At 42.3% G+C, this 13642-nt stretch overlaps 1 long non-coding RNA gene across 1 annotated transcript in view; it reads left to right on the top strand.

Moving 5' to 3' along the window:
• Positions 1-4086: 4086 nt before the first annotated feature.
• LOC120373354 overlaps positions 4087-13642 on the top strand; it is a 75807-nt gene continuing 66251 nt past the window's right edge. Inside the window, exon 1 of the long non-coding RNA XR_005585506.1 lies at positions 4087-4206. This is a non-coding gene — a long non-coding RNA (uncharacterized LOC120373354). The remainder of the gene's footprint in view (positions 4207-13642) is intronic.

Here is a 13642-nt window from a genome sequence, read left to right as displayed (position 1 = left end):
TACACAGCAATATTAGACCCTAGTAGCTGGCTTGGGCTAATGAGCTGTTTAATTGTGATGTAAACATTCAGGCTTTGGTTGGTGCAAGGTGGGAGGATCCCAGAGCTTTAGCTGCAGCTGAAGCCTGAGGGTACGTCCAGACTACCAACTGTATCTGCGGGTAGCGATTGATTTTTCAGGGATCGATATATCGCGTCTCATCTAGATGCAATATATCGATCCCCGAACGTACTCCCGCCAACTCCGGAACTCCACCGGAGCGAGCAGCGGTAGCGGAGTCGACACGGGGAGCCGCGGACGTCGATCCCGCGCCGTGAGGACCCGAGGTAAATCGATCTAAGATACTTCGACTTTAGCTACGCTATTCACGTACGTAGCTGAAGTTGCATATCTTAGATCAATACCACCCCCTAGTGTAGACCAACCCTGAGTCAACTGGCAGGAGCCAGCTGCTTGTGTCTATTGCAGTGTAGACATGCCCAGAGAAACGAAAGAATAGCCCAGAGGGGCTGACTGTGTGAGAGGGACTTAGAGTGATGAATTCCAAGCTGCTTCCTATCTTAGAATGGAGAGACTTAGAGCCCAGAAGGAGGGGAGCCCAAGCAGGCAGAAAAGAACCTTTTCTGTTTTTGAGACTTTTTGTTTGGACACTTGTTTCCCCAGAAGGGGATTGAATGCAGTGAACCAGCAGAAGGCTCAACCACATATGTGCCTCTCCCCTCTCTCATCCCCAGAGACAGGAAACTGGGGCAGGAATACCTGCAGTGCACACTTGGCCACCAGGGGGTGCTGCAGGACAGGCAAGATGCATGATGAGCCCTAAAAATTATAATCTAATGTGTAGGTTTTGGCATATACTCAACATACTTTGGTGTGATTCAAATTGTAGAGGATTTTGGAGTACGTTTTCAGACTTGTGTGTCCTTCAGACCATGGAATAGTTCTTTTTAAAATGACCTTTATTAAAAGTGAGAAGTAAAGTGCTTATGATCTGATTCTGAGTTTCAAAGAAATTCTGGAACAAAAATATGTAGACTACATACAGTTTCAGCTATCCTGGGAGCTCATTAGTTTCTCAGATGTTTGGCATAAACATACATTTTATTTCAAGTAATTTTGTAATGAATTTGATAATCTAGTTTCCTGTATCAAGTGTGTAATTTTACATAGGTAAAATTACTTTGCAAACAGGACTCTGATTAAAAATCATTATTAAAAATAATAAAAGCGACCACCAATTTTTGGTCCCATATGACCAGAGGTAATCTTGTAGCAGCATAAGACAATATACTAAACCAATACATTTTATGTAGTTTAGTGTTATTCCATCACTTCTTTCCTATCCCTTCTAATATTATAACATTCTCTAGGCAATACTTTGTTCTTGATAGTGTCTGTGCTGCAGTTTAACCCAGGGCTCTCTACTAGGGCTTGATTTTTTTCAACCCTTGACCTTCACTCGTGTGCATGTGAACCTGCACATCAATATTGCAGATACAAACACCTTCAAGCACAGCTGGTTGAAAAATGGAAAAACAATTTCACAAAAATAAATCAAAATTCATTTGTTTCATAGGATTTGGAATGGGATAATTTCTTTTCAAAAATTTGATTTTTTTTTTAAATTCCAATTTTCAAAATTTGTTGTCCCTTTTCTCCCCCTCGCAGTGATTGTAATAAACTGAATAGTGGCAGGATTTTTCCCCCTGATTTTTTCCTAGGGCAGGTCTACACTACGGGGGAAAATCGATATAAGATACGCAACTTCAGCTACGTGAATAACGTAATCTAATCTAATCTAGACGCGATAGTTCGAACTCCCTGTGCGCTCTGGTCGACTCCGGTACTCCACCACTGCAAACGGTGGTGGCGGAGTCGACCTTGTAGCTGCGGGCTTCGATCCCGCGGCGTCTGGACGGGTAAGTAGTTCGAACTAGGGTACTTCGAGTTCAGCTACGCTATTCACGTAGCTGAACTTGCGTACCCTAGTTCGACCCCCCGCCCTTAGTGTAGACCAGCCCTTAGAAGTCATTTTGTAGGGCCTCTCTGCTTTAGGTCCTGGTGTGCTGGGGCAGCACAGCATTTCTGCTGAATTTTTGGCCTTCCACCACCATGCTGTAGGCACAGGACTTAACCCTTAGAGAAATATGAGGTGTTGATAAATGAGTAAATTGTTATGGCCAAGTCCCTCCTGACATGAGACACTCCAATAATCTATTTCATAACAAGCACTTCCTTTACTTTAAAGATTTTATTAAGGTTCCCAATAGGACAATAAGGGCCAATCAGCTTAACTACAAGCTCTCTAGAATGGCTCAAGAATATTCCGCTTGTATTACCATTTAAGTTTATTTTATCGAATTTTGGCTCCTGCCCCACCAATTCCATTATCTGACAGTCAACATGGTAATGGAAGATCCCTTCTTTCCCCCAGCCCTTTCGGTCAGAGTTGAGGCACGCTGGGACCGTGGGGAGAAGCTCATTATTTATTTGTATCGCAGAAGTGCCTTGGGGCCTTAATAGGGGCCAGAGAGCTACTGTGTACAATCGTAAAACAAAAAAAATGGTCCCTGCCTGTCAGAGTTTACAATCTAATTTCATCCTCCTGCTCTGTGGAGAGAGGACTTTACTGTCCAGAACTAAGTCCTGGCACCTTCCACATATATTAAATTCATAGCATTTAGAAAGGACAATGTTAGCCTTGGTAGCTAAATTTCTGCTGACTACTTGAGCTGCCCTCTGTTGGAGAATGAACAAGCTGCAGGTATCTATAAATAATTTGCTTGTAAATTAAATTTTAACAAGCAGTTACCACTTGAAAAATGTACAAATTAAGATGTCAAAATAGGCAAACTTTTTTTTTTTGGACACAAAACTAAGTATGGACATGGACTTTGTATTTCAAGGTGAAGAATTGTGCTGAATAGTTTGGAAAATAAATCTAACCTTGCCATAGTCTGCACATTTACAAAGCACATTTCCCACTCAGAATTAAAATATTGTATTTCTGTAGCATTTAGTCACCTATTTCTGACTGCAAGAAGTAATATAACAAGTAATGGTGAAGAATAGCAACATGCCTTACAAGTTAAATTTAAAAATAATAATAAAAAATGCTTTGTAAGAAAATCCTGGGGACAGCATGGAATTGATAATCACTTACCAATGCAATCGGTCATATAATTGTTTGAAAAAATGCCAGGGATTCTTACATTACTGAAGAAAGCCAGACGGATTGAAGTGCTGTCTTTTCCCCAAGCTTTGCCAGTGAAATGTTTGTCAGAGCCCTTAGCAACTTTTATTCACCTTTCCTAGGAGTGTTAAACCAAACCCACACTCAACAGAGGAATCAGGTGACTGGGGTATCTGCTCACAGTCATTTCCTGCTGTTTCACTGCTGCAGTGGAGATTGTTATATTTGCTGTAAAGAGAGTGAAATTACATCTATCTAGATTCTTATAAGGCCCCCATTACTGTAGTACTTGAGCACCTCACAATCTTTAATGTATTTACCCTCACCACACCACTGGTGAGGTTTAGAAATACTGTCATCCAGATGAGGAACAGACACTTGCTCTGGGTCACGCAATGAATCCATGACAGAGCACAGAATTGAATCCCAGTCTCCCAAGTCCCTGGCTTGCATTCAAACCACTGGCCCATCCTTTCAGCTGCCTATCCTAAAGACTCAAGGTCCAATCCAGTCGTCGTTATGGCAAAATATTCCCTTTGAGGCAAATGAAGTTACTGAAACTGATGTGAGTTTTGCCTGCAGAAAGATTGCAGGATCAGGCCCTCAAGGGTACTGCTAACTACTGAAGTGCTGCAGTTCACTGGAAGCTGCAGTACATAATGCAGGGGTCTCAAACTCCCGGCCTACAGGCCATCTGCGGCCCATGAGACTACCCAATGTGTCCTGTGGGGCTCCAGCAGTTTTGGGGCCACGTCTCTCCCTTGGCCCCACCTGCCTCCCCTGGGCACTCCCCCCTCAGGGGCCCTGGCAGTGTAGTGGAGCTGAGTGGCGTCTGCCTGCTCGCTCCAGTGGCTGCCGGCTCCTCCCTGCAGCCCAGCGGCAGGGCGGGGCTGTGCCTCCGCATGTTTCCCCCGCCCCAAGCACCCCTGCAACCAATGGGATGCTGCGGGGGGCAGTGCCTGGGGGCAGAAGCACACGGAGGCCCCCTGGCCCGCCCTGCCTTGGAGCCCCAGGTAAGTGCCACACCTCTGACCCCCTCCCAACAAACCTCCTCCCATCCCCAAACTCCCTCCCAGAGCCTACACCCTCTTCTCCTTCCCGCACACCCCCTCTCACCCGCAAACGCCCTCCCAGAGCCTGCACCCCATCCCCACACACCCCCAGCCCCCAAACTCCCTCCCAGAGCCTGCATCTGGTCCTCACACTTCCTCCCACCCCCAAACTCCCTCCCGGAGCCTGCACCCCAGACCCCCACCCCCCCACAAACTCCCTCCCAGAACCTGCACCCCAAACCCCTACCCCAGACCTCCTCCCCCACCCAAACTCCGTCCCAGAGCCGTAGGCAGGTGGGGGCTGGAGTTTTTTGGGGGTGGCGTTTTTCTGGGGGTGGATTCTGGGCAGCATGAGTGACATTGGCCTGCTGGGAGGATGTGAGGACTGGCACTGGCCCTAAGGTAGATTGAATTTGAGACCCCTGACATAATGTATTGCTCTCCCAGCAGTCAGATGCCAGATGCATGAAAAGAGGGGAGTGGCAGTGCAGTCTAAAGTTAGCCACTGACACTTGGAAGTGAAAAGGTCAAAGGGAAAACCATGCACATTTCATGACTAAGTAACAGAAATAAATCCATACAGAACAAATTACTAAAAACAGGAATGTAGAAAATAAAGAAGAGTTGGCTAAATGAACACACCTGAGACCTGCAAAATAGTTGGAGGAGAAATTATATTAGTGTCTTAATAAAAGCAAAAGCTTAGCATGATTGTACAGATGTTAAATGTGTTTGTGTTAGTGATTATTCGTTGGCCATTTTTAAACATCACTCTCTGAGCAGCAATAACATTTTAAAAATTATGAAATGGGCTTAGTCACTTCTATCACTTGACTTCTAAATAAGTGTTTTATGTATGGTAATGGAATAAAGTTTCTAAAGCTGGGAACGTTTTTTGTATTTGTTTTGTTTTTGTTCTTTTAATACAGTGTTACTCTAAAAAGTGACTGAAAAATGACATCTTGGGGTTCTGGGTTTAGCTTGCTCTAATGTGCATATCAAATCACCTCAGACTACAGGCAAAAAGGTGTTTTTTCTAACTAACAATATCACAGTCTCATCTGGGATCTGAAAGTCAAGCTGGGTTCTTACTGGCTCATGCATCATACCCATAAATAAAAATTCTTCAATCAGAACTTAGTTAACAAACTAATAATTTTTTCCAAATCAAAAAGGTTGATTTTGTATAAATAGAATCCTCTACCCCCCTCAGATTTTGCATGTTCTAAACTTCAAATTAAATTATCATAAATCCTATTCCTAATACACGACAAATCATAACATTTGGGCCTCTTGAAAAAGCACTTGTATCACCTATGTACCAAAAGCTCATGATTCTGTTGGGACTCATCCAATTCCTTGAAGTGGTAATTTCTATCATGTCAGGCTCCTGTATGTACCACATCTAATAAACAAAAAGACAAAGGAGTGTGATTGCCAGAGAAGTTGTTGGAAGCCCAGTTGATTAACTTGCTGAGATTTAGCTTGAAAATCACTTTTTTTTTTTTTTTAGCTTCATGAAATGAGAAAGTTGCTAATGGGAGCTTGTGCTCAAGGGAATAGAAAGACAAGTGGCACACAGTCAAGACAGGAGCTGCTGAGAGACAGAAGAAATCTTGCTGAGAGAGAGAAGGGCCTGCTGCTGCCAGTTATACTGTAAAACAGATAAAAGACTTGGAACCAGAAAAGGATACAAATACTCTTGCTGGCAGGGTAAATATTTTAGGTGGAGTTTTTCTTCCTCCTCCGTCTTTGTTTGAAAGCTGTTCTTTTCAACCGCAACATTTCTCAGATTTCAAAGAATCAATTGTGATGTCAGGCTGAGGTCCTAAAACCCCAGCTGTTGGGTCTACAGCTTTGATTATTTTGTACCTTTTTGTTGTGGAGTAGGTTGGAATGTGTGTGGTTTGCTTTTTACATTTTGTTTTAGCCACAGTGTTTTTACTGATTCAGAAGCCTTTGAGGTGCATGTGGTGTTTGGTTTGATCTCTTTACAACAATGTACATGGCCTGTGACTTTAGATTGTCTACTATTAAAAACTACTTCTTCAGGTACAGCCAGTTGTCGTTAGAAATATGTGCCTCTAAGCATAGGTTTGTGCAACTGCTCCTCTCTCCCCAAGACTTCATGGAGCAGCTTGTGTGCTTACTCCATCCAGTTTGTTGTAATTAGGCGGTGGGGCTGGGCAGCAGCCACACTCCAGGGCTTCCTTTCCTTGTGATTATTTTGATCTCCAAGAGGAAAGTAATTCTTTTCCTTATGCTCCTGATAGTTCCCCTTCCATGCCACCCCTTCTGTGTAGGGAGGTTAACACCAGGACCACGAACATTAGATTCATACAGGGATCTTAGGGTACATCTATACTACCCACCGGATCGGCAGGTAGTAATCTATCGGGGATTGATTTATCACGTCTCGTCTAGACATGATAAATCAATCCGCGAATCGATGCCCATACTACACCTCATCAGGAGGAGCAAGCAGCGTCGACGGGGGAGCCGCAGCAGTCAACTCACCGCTGTGAGGACGGCCAGGTAAGTCGAGCTAAGATACTTCAACTTCAGCTATGCTAATAGCATAGCTGAAGTTGTGTATCTTAGATCGACCCCCCCCCCCAATGTAGACCAGCCCTAAGAGAGACAAGGTGGGTGAGGGAGTATCTTTTATTGGAGCAACTTCTGTTGGTGGAAGTTTTCGAGCTACATAGAGCTCTTCTTCAGGTCTGTGGAACCGACATGGCTACAACACCGAAAACATATGGGGATTTAGACATTTAAGGTGAAATCCTCACCTCCTTGAAGCCAATGAGAACCACTGACTTCAATGAGCTGAGGATTTCATCCTTCGGTGGCAGGAGGTACCTGTAAAACAAGTTCCCTGCAATGCTTAGTCAGCACTAACCCATATTTTGACCCAATTTTTTGATGTCAACCTGCAGGATGGTGTCACCTGTGGTGTATGTGTGATAGGGAGGCAATGATATTATGATTTTGTTTTCTGTGTCATGCAAATTAAATGTCTGGGATCGCCCTGCCAGTTGTTGGATGTTGAAGTGGAGTTAATTCAAGATGGTTGTCATTGTGTATGCTCGCTCTCTCTGCCCCTCCCTTCACCGCTATGAAGACACTAAATTCATTCTTTCTTAGGTGTATTTCCTTACTCTGAAATAAGTCATCTGGTTTGAAAATGCAAGTTTTTGCTTGCGTATTGGAAAATATAATATCCACCAATCCTAGGCCCTGGGTGAGTTTTATCACTGAGTATAATTTGCAATTTTACCCCATTCAAGAAAACATTAGATAAAACTATCAGCTATTTAAGTTAGCAATATTTTGATGCCAAACTTAGGCATCTGTGGCTGCATGTTAGTTATTTGAGGTTAATTACTTCTGTTGAATTCTGGTCACATTTGTTCCTGACCTCTGTATTCAAGTGTAGTGTTCTTAAGTTTCAATGTGGTGCATGCTCTGTTACTTTCCTCATTGACAATCCTGTTGATATGACTGCAAAGTTGAAATGACTGGAGTACAGATGACTTTTTGAGGATGCTGAAAGTATTCTTGGTGTATTAGCAGCAAAGAATTCTGTGGCACCTTATAGACAAACAAACGTATTGCATGCATCTGACGAAGTGGGTATTCACCCACAAAAGCTCATGCTCTGATACATTTGTTAGTCTATAAGGTGCCACAGAACTCTTTGCTGCTTTTACAGATCCAGACTAACACAGCTACCCCTCTGATATTTGGTGTATTAGATTATTATTAAGTGCTATTTGTGAGCACATTAAAATATGAAACATCATTCACACAAGACTCAAAAGTTCAACTTTTAATAAGTAATATTTCTTTGTATTGACTAGTGATGTGTCAAAACAGGTGCCTGAATTAGAATGTACTAATTTCAGAAAGGTTTGAATTCACTTCTGAGATTGGATTTTAATTTCATGAGTCAAACGTGATGCTCGTGGTGGAGAAGGAAAGAATGGTCGTGATTAAGTGTTGTGACAACACACCTCTTTTGTCATGTCAGGGTCCAGCGTTTCTTCCTCTGGTGTTGGGGGGAGGGGCCTGGATTAAATCAGCCTCACTCTAGAGGTTTAATACTTCAATATTGATAGGGTAGGCCTTGGGGTTTTCACCTGAGGGCATCTTTAAACAAACAAAAATACATTTCCTAACGCCCACTGGAAATCTGCCTCCTCTTAATGCTACCAGTTGTCAGCAACACTCTCTAACCCACTAGGGCCCAGCTACACTGGGAATCCAGGTCCCCTCTGCAAACAGAAATAAACACAAGATATCCCCTTATAGGGAAAAACTGCTTTTTTCCTAGGAGAAGCCTTTCCCCCTTGCTTTACACAACCCTTCTGCAGGCGGCTTCTCACCCCTCCTCCCTTTGTTCTCTCACAGGAAGAGGTTTTTTAAGCTCTCAGGCTGCCCTTAATTAGGTGCCCATAATTAACCTGAGGTAACCTCTAAGTTCATAGGAATCGTTAAAACCCTTTTTCTAAGGGCTTCTCTATACTTGAAATGCTACAGCTGCGGTGCTTCAGTGTAGACCAGCGGTTCTCAAACTGTGGATTGGGACCCCAAGTGGGTTGCGACCCCATTTTAATGGGGTCACCAGGGTTGGCGTTAGACTTGCTGGGGCCCAGGGCCAAAGCCCTACTGCCTGGGGCTGAAGCCAAAGCCTGAGGGCTCCAGCCCTGGGCATCGGGGCTCAGGTTACAGGCCTGGGACTGAAACCCTTGGGCTTTGGCTTCATCCCCCCTCCTGGGGGCAGTAGGACTTGAGTAGGCTCAGGCTTCAATCCCCCCTCCTGGGGTCATGTAATAATTTTTATTGTCAAAAGGGGGTCGCAGTGCAATGAAGTTTGAGAACCTCTGGTGTAAACACTACCTGTGCTGAGGGAGGGGTTCACTTGTCTGTGTAGGTAATCCACTTGTCTGTGTAGGTAATCTACCTCCCTGAGAGGTGCTAGCTAAATCACTGGAAGAATTCTTCCATTGACCTTGCACTGTCTACACCGGGACTTAAATTGGCTTAACTATACCGCATATTTTCACACCCCTAATCAACGTAATTAAACTGATCTAATTTGCTAGTGTAGACTAGGCCTAAGACTGATATACCTGCCCTTACCGCCCTTCCAGAATTGTCAGGTCACAGTTGCTTTTCACCACTATCTATTTATGTCACATTCCACAGACAATGTTATTTTCCTGAAGTGGCCAAACATTTATTATGTCTGTCTTGTGGCTGGCCTTCATGTCTTGGTTTGTTTTGCCAACATTTGTGGATTTTCTGTACAGCACATTTTCTTATTGCTTCTATAATGTTTGACAGCGATTCCTGAAATTCAGATTGCTTGCAAGCTCCCTAACTCTTGCTGACATTGTGCCTAAAATGCAGATCATCATCTTAGCATCTACTTGCTTTTTTTACAGCTCCTTCCTTCGCTTCTGATAGGTTTAGGATATGATGCTGGGGGACGTTCGTCCCTCTAACATAAAACATAGGTTGAGAAGAAGCTGCTCAGAACTTTCCATACTTTTTTTTCTTATTTTTAATGATTAGATCTATTGAATGACTTTGTAGTTGTACAACTTTTATGATTCCTACCTGTCTAGACAGAGCCTAATACTGTGCCCATCAAGATCATATCTGAGCATTATGGTATCCATTCTCAATCCTGGGCTCATGTCCTTTAAGGATGAGATTGTGCCATTAGGCACATCCTGGAATATGCACCACCATCCCAGGAATACCCCTAGGAGGCACTGTCTCAGAGATGTCCCTCTGAGGCATAGTTCTTTACCTACTTTCCCTTGCTTTGGTGTGCAGTTAAGTAATTTAGCTGTTGGTCTAACTTACAACATCCTCTGCTCTAGTGCATCTATGCTGGCCAATGCACTATCATGGCAGAGCAAAGATTCCAGCCACTCCTTAATCCTCCCCACACACTTCCCCACCCCTGAAACAGATGGGTGGAGAATAGTGTTTGCACAGCACTCCCTGATCCAAGGGCTGGATATCCTGTGCCAGGAACGGATTTACAGGTTCTTATCTCCCGTATGCATCCTGCAGGGGGAAAGTCATAGTCTAAATCTAAAGCTGAAGTCTCTAGAAAATTGGGAGGGAAGCCTAGCAGCACAGAAATCAGACCTCTTTTCCTTTCATTATAATGGGAAATTAAATTTCCCTCAAATCAATGGAAACATGCAGTCTTGTATTTTTATTGTGGGAAGGGGTAAAGGATCTGATTATTCTGTCTCTTACCTCACCCCTCCCCAGATACAGCAGAATGCTTTCCAACAAACAGCAGAGAACACTTCATATTTATGATGCTCACCAGCAGCCCATCCATATCACTCCATTTACAGTTAGAAAGGCTTGCTCAAAGCCTTTAGGGGGGCTGTTGTGTAAGGTGACGCGTGCGCTGGTTGGCTGACATTGTCGGTTTGCATTGCCAGTTTTTACACTGTCCACAATCATTCTTGTTACATAGGGGTGAAGGTGTGGGCCTTGAAATATGGTGTAAAACGGGGGGAAGGCTATATATTTGCAATTATGTAGGTAGAGTGTAAACACTTGAGGGAAAAATATGGTTAAATTAGCAAAATATAATACCGTTTCCCAACACTCTTTCCATAACAATAGGAGCCATCCCATTGCTGCTGTTTAGTAAACAATCCGTTTTTTCCTAATTGATATTTATCTTTGTTTTTATCTGACTTATGGCTGTTTCTTTCTACTGCTAAAGAGAATCCCTGCTTTACTATCTATTATTAATGTCTTCAAAGCATTGCATTAATGATAAGGAATAGATTTTATGTTGTACTGTAGTCCTAGAATGAAAAGCCAATATGGACAAAAAGAAACGACGAGTCTCATTCTCCTCTGATTTACTTCACAGTAAATCCAGAGTATAACAGAGATCAGAATTTGGCTTAGTGTGTGTACCTAAATATGCATGCCATTGCAGTCCAAGGTTTTGTAGTAGAATTTGTAATTGTTCTAAACATCTAAGTGAAAAGATGCTACCTAGAAATGTCCCAAATCACAATAGGTGTCTGGAGATGGTGGTGAATTATTGTACAAAAGATCTCCAAATTTAGCTCTCTTCTTGCATTATTTGCACACGGTATCTTTACTTTAAATTTAATTTTAAGAACAGTAAAATGCAGCTAAAAGGTATTTCTAATTCTTTAACGCATATGAAAGAATGTTACTTGGTTGTGGTGTCCCGTGTATTAACCTGCCATTAACCTTTTCATAACTAGGTCTTTTATCATGTGCAACACACTACCTACAAATACAGCATCCTTGGTCAGCCCTGAAAAAATTGGCCTGGGACTTGCAGGACAGATTAACTCCTAACTGGGCTCTAGATCTAAGCCATCCAAAGAACTCATCCTAGAAACTAAAACGCACCCTGCTTCCAAAACAAAAGTATTCATGCCTATGCACACTTCCTAAAAGATTCTGAGATGTAGACATTCATTTCTGACTTCAGTAAATACTAATTAATATAGGATGCTATCTTCAAAAGCACTCAGCCTTGGCAAAACTCTGTTCCCAGTGAAGTCAGTGGGAGGTTTACAATTGATTTCAGCAGGAGCAGAGGTAGAGCCAGTGATAGTACTTTTGAAAATTCCACTCTTAGTATAAACAGCCCACTGCATGCTAAGGCATGAGCTACAGAAACAAAAAGGAAACTGATCAGTCTGCATCGGTTGCCTTGACTGAGTGAAATGCAAAAGTACAACAGCATAAACTGCAGTGTTGCCAACTCTTGAGATTTTTATCATGAGTCTCGTGATGATTGATTGTTTTTTTGAATTAAAGCCCTGGTTCCTGGAGTCAGATGATGACTTGAGAATCTCTGATTTCATTAAAACAAACAAGCAAAAATTTCAAGCCCTCATTATTATGAAGCCAAGATTGAAAATGTGGACTCCCTAAAGGTAAAAAATCCAGAAGGCAAATAAAAAGAAACCCACATTTATTATTTTTAAATCTCATGATTTTTAAACCAATCTCATGACTGGTTGGGGTTTGACTTTATGATTTTTGAATGCTTGGGGTTGGAAATATGGAAACATTGAAAAGTAAATCTGATTTGTACTCAGTTTGGGAGGATGTTAAGTGCACACAGAAGAATATGTTTTGATTGTTTTTTTTTCCCTGATAACATCCCTCTAAGGAAGAAAAAGAGGAGGAATGAGGGAAAAACCCACACAAGTATAGCGTGCACAGTTTCCTCTTCCACACCTATATAGGTTTCTTTAGTGTTCCATTTAGACACGCAGAGCACATATCAGTGGCTTAAAATCATTACCTACTATTCATTCTTGGTTGATCAACAAACAGACACTGTACACCTTAAGCTGACTAGAAAAGCAGAGACAGTAACAGTAGTAGTGCCATACAAAGAAATAATTTTAACAAGATGAAGTAAAAAAAGCTAAAATAATGTTATGCACAGATGATGTTTTTTCCTAAATACTCTTTTGTTACAGTTTAGCAACAGATTAAAACGTAGAAATTTTTTTAAAACTATGGCGCCACAGAGCCAGTAATGCTATGCAATAATAATTGTACTGAACAGACAGAGAACAGCTGTTACTGCATCTTAGTCAGTTTACTTGTATTTTCCAGTGTAAGGTTGTTTGGTGGGAGAAAAAAATGCAGGCAACTGCCAAAAACAAGCATGTGAGGTAAAACTTGTAGTTGCTCTCATGAGAACATTCTCAGATTTGAAAGTAGCTGAAAAAAAATGCTGAATATAAATCTCTGGAGAGCCATTGCACTATGTAGAGAAAGAGCAGAGAAAATAGAGCTGGCTAAGGAAAGAGAGAAGAACACACACTACCAGAAAGACCATAAGCTGTAGGGAGGTAATACCCTGCAGGGTGGATGAAGAATGAAATATCAATTACAACTCTGAATCTCCTTGCTTGTGCTGATTTCTGTGATAAAGTGAAGAACCCCACTTAACCACTGTTTTGTTGGGTTATTTCCTTTGGTTGTTGTAACCTGTACATCAAATTTTGTTATGTAAATTTAAATTAAAGAGTAAAATGCATCCCTGGTATAACTCTGTTAACCTCAATGGAGCTCCCCTGTGGATACGTTGGCCTGAGAGTTTGTAAAGCACGGTAGGCCAAATTCTGACTATCTGTGCATGCCTTAAAATGGATTGCTGGAATGAGACTTATGTAGACAAAATTATTCCACCCTAATTCTGCCTTTAGTTCAGATCTGTAGGAAAGCTACTTCAAAAGTTTTTCCCCAAGCAGAACTGCAGAGGGGAACAGGCTGAGATATAGGGGCTTGGTCCACTTTGTCTGTGCATGGATGCCCCCTGACCGCACAATGGGCATTATTCATG

The sequence above is a fragment of the Mauremys reevesii genome, linkage group 10, assembly GCF_016161935.1.
Source record: "Mauremys reevesii isolate NIE-2019 linkage group 10, ASM1616193v1, whole genome shotgun sequence".
Lineage (NCBI taxonomy): Eukaryota > Metazoa > Chordata > Testudines > Geoemydidae > Mauremys > Mauremys reevesii.
The sequence above is the reverse complement of the archived record's forward strand: the minus strand, read 5'-3'. Positions and strand labels throughout refer to the sequence as shown.